The sequence below is a fragment of the Leptonychotes weddellii genome, chromosome 2 (assembly GCF_054177405.1).
Source record: "Leptonychotes weddellii isolate Sample4059 chromosome 2, ASM5417740v2, whole genome shotgun sequence".
Taxonomy (NCBI): Eukaryota; Metazoa; Chordata; class Mammalia; order Carnivora; family Phocidae; genus Leptonychotes; species Leptonychotes weddellii.
The window spans coordinates 82,646,557-82,658,711 of NC_138370.1; the positions used below are offsets into that span (position 1 = coordinate 82,646,557).

The 12,155-nt window shown below is 37.6% G+C and overlaps 1 long non-coding RNA gene across 1 annotated transcript; it reads left to right on the top strand.

The window, feature by feature from the left end:
• Positions 1–1,521: 1,521 nt before the first annotated feature.
• LOC145720326 (uncharacterized) lies at positions 1,522–6,094 on the top strand. The gene is made up of 3 exons (XR_014143243.1): positions 1,522–1,563; positions 4,467–4,539; positions 4,922–6,094. It is a non-coding gene; the product is annotated as an uncharacterized LOC145720326 (long non-coding RNA).
• Positions 6,095–12,155: the final 6,061 nt, after the last annotated feature.

Below are 12,155 nucleotides of genomic sequence, written 5' to 3' on the forward strand. Positions count from 1 at the left end.
ATTAAGAATAACATACTCAGTTATATATTTTTCATCATAATTAAGGATAATTCTGCTGGAAGCATTTTTTATTCCTTTTTTTATTGTTGTTGTCAAAAAGATTTGCAAGAGTTCAGTGATGACTCAGATTTATTGTTCATATAATTATCTCTTCCTTCTTTTTCATTGGCATCTCCAGTGAGAAAGCCAGGAGAATATGAACTATATGTGAAGCTCTTTATCTGGGATCTGAGGACTTGGGTATGTTATTGACATCTCCAACCAATATTTCTAGGTTTCCTGACAGGAATTAATTTTTCCCAATATTCTTCTTCTTTACCATAGAGTAAAATGGAAGATTAACAAGCTCTATCTCCCTCATATATTTACATAATTAGACACCACAGTAGGATATTGGAGAGAAATGGTGATTGCCATCCCCTTGATCATACGTTACTAATAGAATTCTCTCCCTGGGGCGCCTGGGTGGCTCAGTTGGTTAAGCGACTGCCTTCGGCTCAGGTCATGATCCTGGAGTTCCTGGATCGAGTCCCGCATTGGGCTCCCTGCTCGGCAGGGAGTCTGCTTCTCCCTCTGACCCTCCCCCCTCTCATGTGCTCTCTCTCATTCTCTCTCTCTCAAATAAATAAATAAAATCTTAAAAAAAAAAAAAAAGAATTCTCTCCCTGTGAGAAGGGCATGTGGTTGGTCTGCTGATGGTCTAGTGATTTTGATTCATTTTCAGGTCTCCTTCTTTTCTTCATTCTTTCTTTATTATCCTTCATCAGCTATTAACTGATCACATACCATGATCTAGGCATCTAAAATATTTGAGCACACAACCCCAAATTCACATTTTATTTTCATTAAAAATATTATATATAATTGTCTCTATTTTATAATGTAGACAAATAGACATTAAAGAAGGAAAAGATAAAACTAAATAGAAATAGAAGTTCTAATAACTTCTTATATACACAAAGCACACAAACATAATGGAGTCCAAGGAATAGTCCTTGGTATCCAAATTCCAAAAAGAGCCTGGGTTATGTGCATACTGTGGCTAATGAAAATGTTACTCATGGAAGACCCCCCAACTTATATAATTTCCATCAAGGCTCATGGCAGTTTTATGTATACATTTATAAGGGGAGACTCTTAAATACTACTACTGTTCTATATCTAAGGGGCTAAAGTACTTTCAGGAAAGACTGTTTAATCTTGTGTTTTTGAAAAACATAAAATGAGGTGATGACTGGCAAATGAGAGCAAGCCTGTTTAATATTAAGATTATGACGTATATTGACAAAAGCTCAGACATTCCAAGTCCACGTTGCTAGGCACCTTCTTCTTGCTTCCATCTGAGTATAATGATGTATTGTCAGCCTTAGCTGAGGTACAAAAGGGTTATTAGACCTTGGAGTCCATCTGCTCCCTGTGCAAAGGAAACAATTGAACTAATACTGCCTTCTCTTTTCCTTGGTTTCTTGCCACCTTAATTATAGTTCATCTGGGCTATGTGTGTACTTGCTGCCTTGAGCAGAACATTTTCCAGAACTCTAAGAGAGAAGAGCAAAAGCTCAGGTAAGGGAATTGAAGCAGTTTGCAGTTAAGGCTTGGGGGAGGGTGTTATCTGATGACTCATCCAAGCAATCAAAGCAACAACACATGCTATCAACAATTTATGTCACCTTGATATTCACTATTACCGAGCTATTTTCACAGTTTTTCAATTCAACGTTGGTCTCGGTTTTTATTTTTAAATGTTTTGTGCATGTGTGTATGTATGTTTTTTGTTGAGACTGGTACATCAGGAGTTCTTTCTTTTTGAATTGTAGGAATGAGAGATGAACCATCTTACCTTCCATATTTATTTACCTGTAATTTTTTAGACCAGTAGTCAGCCCCCTGTTTCCTGCTGGGGTGCACCTGGCAGATGTCTTCATGCACAAAATGACATGGGCACACCAGGCAACTAGGTCTGTGGCTTGGATAAAATAGAGTCTGTGATGAGCATCTCATGTGAGTTACTGTAACTCTCTCTCTTTTTGTACCATTAGTTTGAGACCAGTTAGGTTACTATACCGCAAATAAAACCTGCTGCTCTAAGAATATGCCCAATAGCTTCAGAAAAGGTGACAAACATTTAAATTCTGGAACTTCAAGGAAGATTTTGCAAGAGCCTTTCCTTCTCTCTTTATTTACAAATGTTTGCACTGTGTCCAGAGTGGCTTTTCCTTACTCTGTGCAATTAGGACTATTGAGAAGGCTTTGACAATCTTTTGCTTAAAACAAAACTTTCTTGTTGCATTAACTCCACCCTCCCCAACGCCCTGCCTATAATATCAAAAATGTTCTTTCTGTTTGGGTCTGATTCTGTGTCCTGTGAACTCTAAGAAATTTTGGTTCCTTTAAATAAGTATGTAGTTGAGAAATGTGGACAAGCCATTTGCAAATTAATATAGGTAAGAATACATTCTCTCTGCTCATTGTTGGTAGGTCTTTCATTATTTTATGCCTAAAATTTTTTTATTAGTAAATTTATTGTTTAAGATGCATTTTTCCTCAAGAAAATTAAAAAATTTAACTTGAAGTTGAAATATGTCAGTATCAGTTGGATTGCTTTTAATAACCAACAGTTTATGAGGGCTCTGGTCTGCATTTGGTTTATAAGAGTGCTGTTTTATGTGCCAGAGGATTGAAATGATGCAATGGGAGTAAATTAGTGGTTTCCCACGCTGTCAGCTCATAAGAATCACCTGGACCTCATCCTCAGGTGATCTGGATTGGAAATAGAGGGAGGCAAGAAGTTTGTCTTTGATTAGCCCAGGTGATTCTGAGAATCAAGCAGATATGGGAACCTCTAGAGGGGTGGTAAGTGTTTTTCTCTCCCCGAGTTCTAAAATTCCATGACTATTCTCCATTTATTATTTCCAAATCATAAATATTTAGAGCTAGGAAGTATCTTAGAGCACATTTGGCCTGAATTTCCCATTAAAAATAAAATAGTTTTACCCATTCCCCCACCAACTTCCCCTCTGGTAAACCATCAGTTTGTTCTCAACAGTTAAGAGTCTGTTTCTTGGCTTGTCTTTTTTTTTCTCTTGATCATTTGTTTCGCTTCTTAAATTCCACATATGAGTGAAATCATATGGTATTTGTGTTTGATTGACTTATTTTGCTTAGCATTATACTCTCTAGCTCCATCCACATAATTGCAAATGGCAAGATTTCATTCCTTTTTATGGCTGAATAATATTCCTGTGTGTGTGTGTGTGTGTGTGTGTGTGTGTGTATGTATATCGCATCTTCTTTAGCCATTCATCTAACAATGGGCACTTGGGCTCCATCCATAATTTGGCTATTGTAAACAATGCTGCAATAAACATATGGGTGCATGTATCCCTTGAATTAATGTTTTTGTATTTTTTTGGTTAATACCCAGTAGAATGATTACTGGATTATAGGGTAGTTCGTTCTTTAACTTTTTGAGGAATCTCTACTGTTTTCCACAGTGGCTGCACTAGTTTGCATTCCCACCAACACTGCAAGAGCGTTCCTTTTTCCTCCACATCTTCGCCAACACCTGTTGTTTCCTATGTTGTTGATTTTAGCCGTTCTTAGAGGTGTGAGGTGGTATCTCATTGTAGTTTTGATTTGCATTTCCCTGAGGGGTGAAATGGGTGATGGAGATTAAGGAATGCACTTATTTTTTTTTTTTAAGTAGGTTCCACGCCACGTGGGGCTTGAACTCACAGCCCTGAGACCAAGAGTCCCATGCTCTACTGACTGAGCCAACCAGGCACCTCAGGAGTGCACTTGTTGCAATGAGCACTGGCTGATGTATGGAACTGTTGAATCACTATATTATACATCTGAAACTAATATAACCCTCTATGTTAACTATACTGGAATTAAAATAAAATAAAATAGCAAGTGCAAACATGGAAAAGTAGTGGTCAAAAGCAAAAGTTTAAAAGTCAAGACTTTCCAACTTTAAAATTTTGTAAAAATAAAAAAAATAAAGTTAACCTTCCTTCATTTCTTAAAAATATAAAATATTTTTAGAATTATTTATAGAAAATTTGGAAAATGGACAAAAAGAGAAGAAAATCATTATCCCTCCTCCCACCATTTACTCTCTACACATTATTATTATTATAATTTTAAAATTTGAGTATCATTGATATACAATGTTATATTAGTGTCAGGTGTACAACAAAATGATTCAATTTCTCTATACATTATGCTATTCTCACAACATAATTATTATTTATACATTTGCAATTTTTCTTCCTTCCTCTTAAATATATATTTCTTTAAAAAAATGGGAGCACACTATACATATATGAATGTTTGTACATCTCTAACCTGCTATTTTCACTTAATATATTTAATTACTTTCCATTTTTTTCCTATTATGAATGATGCTGAGATTAACACCCTGATTGAAAATTCTTTGTGTATATCCTTGATTATTTTCTTAGGATAAATTCCCAGAAGATGAAGTTCTGGAAGTACAGTATAGTAGCAGCATGGACTCGGAGCCATACAGCCTGGGTTTGTATCCAATTATTGATTTTGTAAACTCAGGCAAATTTTAGTGTCTCAGTTCCCTGATATGTAAAATGGGGTTAATTATTAGTACAACTTTGTAGAATTTTTGTGAGGATTAAATGAGCAAATATACTTAGAGCACTTAAAACAGTGTGTGGGACAGAGTAGGAGTTCAATATTGGCCATTATTCTGGCACTAAGGCAATGTACATTTGGAAACTCCTGGTTTTTGAAAGTTATTGCCAAGGTACTTAGGAAATTGTTAGAGAGTTATGCCATTTTTCCCTCCAGAAAGGCTGTAGAAAGGCTGTAGAATCAATGCTCCCACTAGAAGTGTTTAGAATCCATTTTCCTGCATCCTCATCCACTCTTTTTTCATTTACAGAGGAAGAAAAATGAGGTTCCGGTGAGATTGAGAAATTCCAGAGAAATTCCTTGACACTGGTCTCATTGTCAGGCATTGACAGATTCGGGACTATAGTACAACCCCACAAACCTGTCCTCATTACAATTCTAGATTAAGAATCTTACATTTGTATATATAATGTATCTTGTTTTGCAGGATTAATTGGAATTAAGCCTTTTCTCCCCTCCAGATAACAGTGTAACTCTGGGAGCACTGGATAAAAAAGGGAGTCATTCTCTAGTGTGCTGTGTGGATAATTGATTGTAACTTATAATTTCCCCCATTAGAAATAGAAATTGGCATTTATAAATATGTGTGGGGAAAAAAAACCTCCCTGGAAATGTGTAAGACTCATTAAACTTTTTGTTCTCTGAAATTGAAATAAAAGTCGGTCTTATCAATGGGTCACTAGAGGGCACTGTGACTCTTCAAGTTTTCAAGTTGCACTGTTTGGAAAAGAAATTCTGTTGTGAAGGGTTTTTTGACTTCAGTGAAGATTTTTGCTGGCATCCCCAAAAGTGAAATCAAATATGAAGAGTGAGAGAGGTGCATAGAAATGGATACAAGACTGTGTATGAGTTGATCAGGAGGTTACCTTTTTTGGTTACAGGGAAATCCAAGTTTTGGGAGCTTGTAAAATATGAAAATGGTATGTTTTGATCTACCTTCCTTTTAGTGTAAGACAGTGTTCTGGTCTTGAGATTTCTTTGTTTTTCCCGTCTGGAAATATTTTATGTTACAGTCGTAGTTATGAGTGTTAACTTGAGTTACCACATGGGCATAAACCAATATTTATGAAATATGAATTTATATTGTAGTTATTTTAAAGCATGTTAGCCATTATATAATGCATTCCCCCCCTTAACCCTCCCGAACTGACCTGGGCCTTTAGTAGGTACTTTAGAATTTACCTAAAATAGCTTCAATGGCATCCTTATTTTTACTTCTTTTAAATACTGTGCTGAAGAGAAAGCTCTTCTTTCAGTTGATTTTTCCCACTCCATTGCTAAGCCTGGGATTAAGTTAACAAAACTGGTTAGCAGCATTGCTTTGCCCTTCAAAGTAACCTTCCTGAAGGACTTCCTACTGAGTAGTGCATCAAGCAGCATCTTTGTTAACAATTTAAACTATGATTTCCATTCACAACATAAAAACCCAAGAGCATTTGAAATGGTAGTTGCTGGTTTTAATTTGATAAATCTTGCAAATGATTTACCAAATTTTTTCTTTTGTATGTTTGTCATCTTGTAGTAGGCTGTTTAGAAAAAAAAATCCACACATCATTAAGTTTGAGTTTGTTCTGGCCTTATTAAAGAGATTTGGTTTAAATAAAGAATGGTTTTGTACAGTCTTCAACAACCAGATGCTGGGTCCTTTCTTTCTTCCAAAAAATAAACTAATTCAATAAAAAGAAAGACTCTTAGTAGTATATTGAAAATATAAGATATTAATATTATATCTAAAATATATTTAAAAAATAAAAAGAAAGTTTCTATTATTGCTCCTTTCTGGAAGATAATATATCAAAAGTTATTTGTTCAAATTGATTTCCTTATGTGTCCTAACCAACCTCACCTTCCAACCCAGTTCACCAGCCCCATCCTCTCCACATTCCCCTCATCTCCTCAACTCAGAATTTATGTTGGTAAGATTCTTTAATTCCTTCCCTTCCTCCCTCCCTCTCTTTCTCTCTTTCCTTCTCTCAGTAATCAGTCTAATAGGCTGCAGGACTCTACTTCCAATTGTGTATATATGTGTGTGTGTGTGTATGTATATATATATATACATACACTTTCATTTCTAGAGTGACATTTTCTAAAAATAGCCAAATGTTGTCATATAGCATCTTACTATACCTTGAGTTGAAATCATCTTTTTGTGTATGGTTCATCCTTTCACTGAAAAGCAGAACATTTTAAATAGTGGTGGCAAGTCTTCCCCCCCAGTATCAGTATTAGAGTTTCCTATATAGAAAGTTGAGATCAACAGTGAGTGTGTGTTGTGCGCTGTTTGTTTCCTGGATTAGGAGAGCACATGAAATTGGCAGTGAACTAGTGGCCAGTTTAGCTTTTTATGGGCCTATATAGATATGGGGCTCACTACTTTAAGGATCAGTTCTTTCCCTACTGTGGCACTCTGATCAAATCTGTTTCTGCTTCCTTTCTGCAGCATGGTAATCACAGCTAACATTATTGAATACCAATGTATCTGGCAGGCTAAACCCTTCATATATATTATAGGGTGCATCCAGGTCTCATCACGCTCTCTTGGCCTAAGCAGGATTGGTAATGTGCTCTTTTGGAATTCAAAATGGAACATATTCCCAGAAAAGGTTATCTTGTTGGCAGTTACTGAGAATTACCTGGCTATCTGTGACTTTCAGAATGACCCTAGGACTCCCATAATTACACTTTAAAAATAATATTTTGGGGGGGCGCCTGGGTGGCTCAGTCATTAAGCATCTGCCTTCGGCTCAGGTCATGATTTCAGGTCCTGGGATCGAGCCCCGCATCGGGCTCCCTGCTCCGCGGGAAGCCTGCTTCTCCCTCTCCCACTCCCCCTGCTTGTGTTCCTTCTCTCACTGTGTCTCTCTCTCTGTCAAATAAATAAATAAAATCTTTAAAAAAAAAATATTTCGGGGAAAAGATTATAGAAGTAGAAACTATGTGATGAAGAATCTTGTACATATTAAACTCTTGTTTTTTCAAACGCCCCCCCCCCCCCATTAATGTTTCCCTGCAGCCATTTCACCATTACGGTTGTTGAATAGGGGAGAATTGCTGCCTTGGGAAGAGTAAGATGGATGGGAGGGAAGTCTAAGTCAGGCCAAGTAAACACAAAATCAGGCGGGGGCTGAGGAAGCAAATAGTCAGACATGCGTGTCAGAGTTTACTCCGCGGTGGGAGGGCGTGATAAAAAGCAGGGGAAGCTTGGCTCTCACTCCCAGGAAACCTGAGGGTGGCCATGGGAACCAAGAAAGCACCTCACCGTGCCTCAAAGGGAGTGACGGCTGCGCAGACTGTGCGTGCCTAGGCTCAGGGACGAGGGCAGCGCTGCGCAGGCGCGAGCCACGCCAGCTCCTCAAGAGAGCAGGAGACACAGGGAAGGCTGGGGTCTGCGCAGGCCGGTGGCGGAGGCGGTGCTGCGCGGCTGAGATGCGCGGTACCCTGGGAGAGCCAGGCGAGCCCAGACTGGGTGGACGACGCCCCGGCGGTCGCCTGTCGCAGCTTGGGGCCTCCAGTGGGGCCCAGATGCCAGGTGAGGCAGCACATCTTTGGTGGGTTCCGGAGGACAGAGACCGAGGCCTGGAGGTAGCGAGCGGGCGAGGCGCAGCTTCCTGAGCTCCTCAGCCTCCTTTTTGGAGAGCAGGAGGGGAGAGAAACCTTTAACAATCCATTGCCCCAAAGAGGCTGAGACTACCTGGAAGTTACTGTTCTATCCAGGAACTGTGTTTTACAGTCGGAAGAAAGGGAGTAACCTTGATCGACAGGTTTACTTCCTAACTCCACTGAAGAGTGGGAACTTGAGCGCCATGTTATATCAATTAAATGGAAAAGAAGGCCACATTTTCACGAAACGCGACTGTAGTGTGTACTTTTTCAGTCTTACAAGGTACAGTTCGTGTTAAAGATAGAAAAGTAGAATGAAAAAAATTTAAAAAAGCTTAAGAAAAAAACCCCCTCAATATTTGGTTTTCTTCAAGGAAATACACAATTGTATCCCAAAATTGGGGCCATATTGTATATACAATTCCCTGCCCGAATTTTTATACTTAATACTTTATTTTGAGTGTTTTCCCAATTCTTCAAGTATTTAACGGCTATAACTTGACTGCACTCTTCACCTTCCTCTTCCGTTTTCTCGAATGTTTCTCCTAGCCCTTTTTACTGCCACAACTGTCTCCTTTATACCTCTCCTGGGTGCATCAGGCTTCCTCTTTTTCAGTTATGCCTGTATTTTGGGGAGCTTTTTAAAATAATGCAGCCACATTAAGTACTCAGAGACTTTGTTGCATTGTGCATACTGTGCTCCATTTGTGAATTAGTGCCTCATTCATAAATGGAATTGGAATCAGGAAACTATGGGCGGACTGACCCCCTAGTTCCATATATTTGAAATATATTTGAGAACTAATGTGAGGAGTCTTACCAGAGAAAATGTCCATAACCATCACAAACTGTATTCTCTAATCTTCCAGCCAAGTCATAAATACTTGATAGGGAAGGGTGGTTTAGTTGGGATTAAAAAATCATGACCACGGAAAATGCTCCCACAACTGTAGGAACATGCGCCTGTGAGTATTGTTTTTTTTCCCACCTGTATACAGAAGGCAGTTCCCTTTACATGTGGGAAGTTTATTATTGCTATGTTTTTGGAAAATGTGGGTGTATTTTCATTTTCTCTCCTTAAGATATCTGCAACTTTATTCTCTTTAGCTATGACTGGCATATATATCTGTAGTTGGTATTTTCTAATCTCGGAATTAATTTTTTTTTACGAGGTAACTTTAGTTCCTACCATGACCTTAATCTATGTGAAGAAACAGGTCTAGAATGAATGAATGACTAGCCACTTGTAGTGGCAATTATTTAAGAACAGCTTCAGTAAGTTTTTTTTATATTTTAAAACATAAAGATACCTGGTTTTAGGTTTGATTTGATTATTTAAATGAACTGAGAGTTTCTAAGAAGATTTTGAGATTATTTTTTGATGAAGCAAGCATTGAAAAGGAAAACCTATCATTCCCCTTCCCCCGCATGTCAAAGTACACCCTCCCCATAACAAATCCAGCAGAATCCAAATTTGTCAATTTCTCTAAAATTAAGGGGAAATAATTTTGAGTTTGAAATCTTGAACAATGATTACTTGCTGGGCATATATGAAAATAGAAGAATAACTAGAAGGAAAGGTTTATTTTAGAGACATTAAGCTTAGGCATACTAATATTATAATATATAATATAATGTATATTATGTTGTATTATAATCATAATGTTAGCCATATTATTATACAGTATATATTATTATTGCCTTTTTACTTCCTTGGCAAAGGTAGAGATGCTATTGCGGTTTCTATTAGGTTTGATTAAAACATGTAAAATTATTCTCAGACTGGGGTCTTACATATTACAAATTACATTATAGAGGTCATCTCTTAGAGCCATATTACCAGGCTTAGCTCGAGGAAGGAAAATTATTTTATAGCAATTAGGAATTTAGAACCATAGTACCCAGGCCTCACACTGGATAAAAAGAAATGGAAGAGTATTAATTCAGTTTAGGCTGAGAAGACTCTTAGGATAAATAGCTTCTGGCTATGCGAGTTTAAGTTTTATACATTAGGGGCAAAGTACATGTGTTTTATCTGAATTCAGTACTAAACATGGTTGCTTAAAGAGTAGACATAATGAATGCCACATCTGTCAAACATGGAATAAAAGTGTGCTTCATCTGGAGGCTCTCCCATACAAAGGTACGATTTTTACATTATGATGCTAGGTGGGTTATGAGAAGAAGTTGGAAGAAAAAGAGGCTGTTCTAGAATATTGATACAGGATTAAATGGAAAAAATTCTGCAATATATTGTAAATATAAATAAACCATATGTAGAGAAAACTCCACAAAAAATTATATCATAATAATGTGAGAAGGGAAGTTAAGATTTAAAGGGGCAGTGAAGGTTAATAGTAACTTTTACCCTGAGGCCAGCACAATCCCTTTATTTATTCATATACTATTGGGTTTCTGTACATGTGTTTGAAGAGAGATGTTTGGATCTAGGTTACATAATCCATTGTTCTTTGCTCCAGAACATTGTGTTGCATCTTTGGAGATTTCCTGTCAGCTTCTCCGCAAAAAGAATTGTTCTCAAAAACTCTGCTGCCTGGAGCCATGCTTCAGCTGGGCAGTTTTTCCCTATTAACCTTACTGATAAGCAGAGCCTACTTTAAACATAAGTTTGATGCAAGTTGGGAAGAAAAGGAAATAATAATGAGGCTTATTCAGTCTTGTATAAATTTTCCTGAGGAAAACTGGTACAAATTTTTATTATTTAATTATTTTTTAGGCTTGTTCTCACTCTGTCACTTTGTGGAAGGTATTTGCCCCATCAGCATACAGAAAGTCTATTCAGCAGACCAAGGGCTAGGCAATAGACAGCATTTTCTCTTTATTATTTATACTGTTAAGATTGAAAAAAAAAATGAGTGTAAGGAAGCATATTTGTGAATATAACATTTGAAGAACATTTGGATATTGGGGATTAATAATAGGTTAGCCATGTGAATAGAAAATATCCTAAAGCCCTTGAAACTTTTATTTAATACTTGGCATTTGCATTCATCAATCTCTTCTAAACCTTTTTTACCTCACAACAGTTTTGAGTAACAACTATTTCTCCCATTCTCTGACATCAACTGGTTGTACTACAAGTCAGTTCAGTTATGACACTAACTACCATAGTTGACACAGACCTCATAGTTTAAGGGCTCAGTTTCACAAGACTGCCCCATTTCAAATGCCAGTCATAGTCCCAGGGTGCCCTCTATACTTCTGACCAGCCAGCTGTATATTGAGGCTTCCCATGACTCCCTCCTCAGATTAGATAATTTAAGAATGGCTCATGGAACTCAGTAAACTTTACTTACGTTACTGATTTCTTATTTATTTTTTTTACAATTATAAAACAGCTTTTTTTAACATTCTTTTTTAAAAATTTTTTATTGTTATGTTGATCACTATACATTACATCATTAGTTTTTGATGTAGTGTTCCATGATTCATTGTTTGTGCATAACACCCAGTGCTCCATGCAGAACGTGCCCTCTTTAATACCCATCACCAGGCTAACCCATCCCCCACCCCCCTCCCCTCTAGAACCCTCAGTTTGTTTTTCAGAGTCCATCGTCTCTCATGGTTCATCTCCCCCTCTGAGTTCCTCTCCTTCACTCTTCCCCTCCTGCTATCTTCTTCTTTTTTTTTTCTTAACATATATTGCATTATTTGTTTCAGAGGTACAGATCTGTGATTCAACAGTCTTGCACAATTCACAGCGCTCACCATAGCACATAGCCTCCCCAGTGTCTATCACCCAGTCACCCCATCCCTCCCACCCCACCACCCACTCCAGCAACCCTCAGTTTATTTCCTGAGATTAAGAATTCCTCCTGTCAGTGAGTTCATATGATACATGTGTTTCTCTGATTGACTTATTT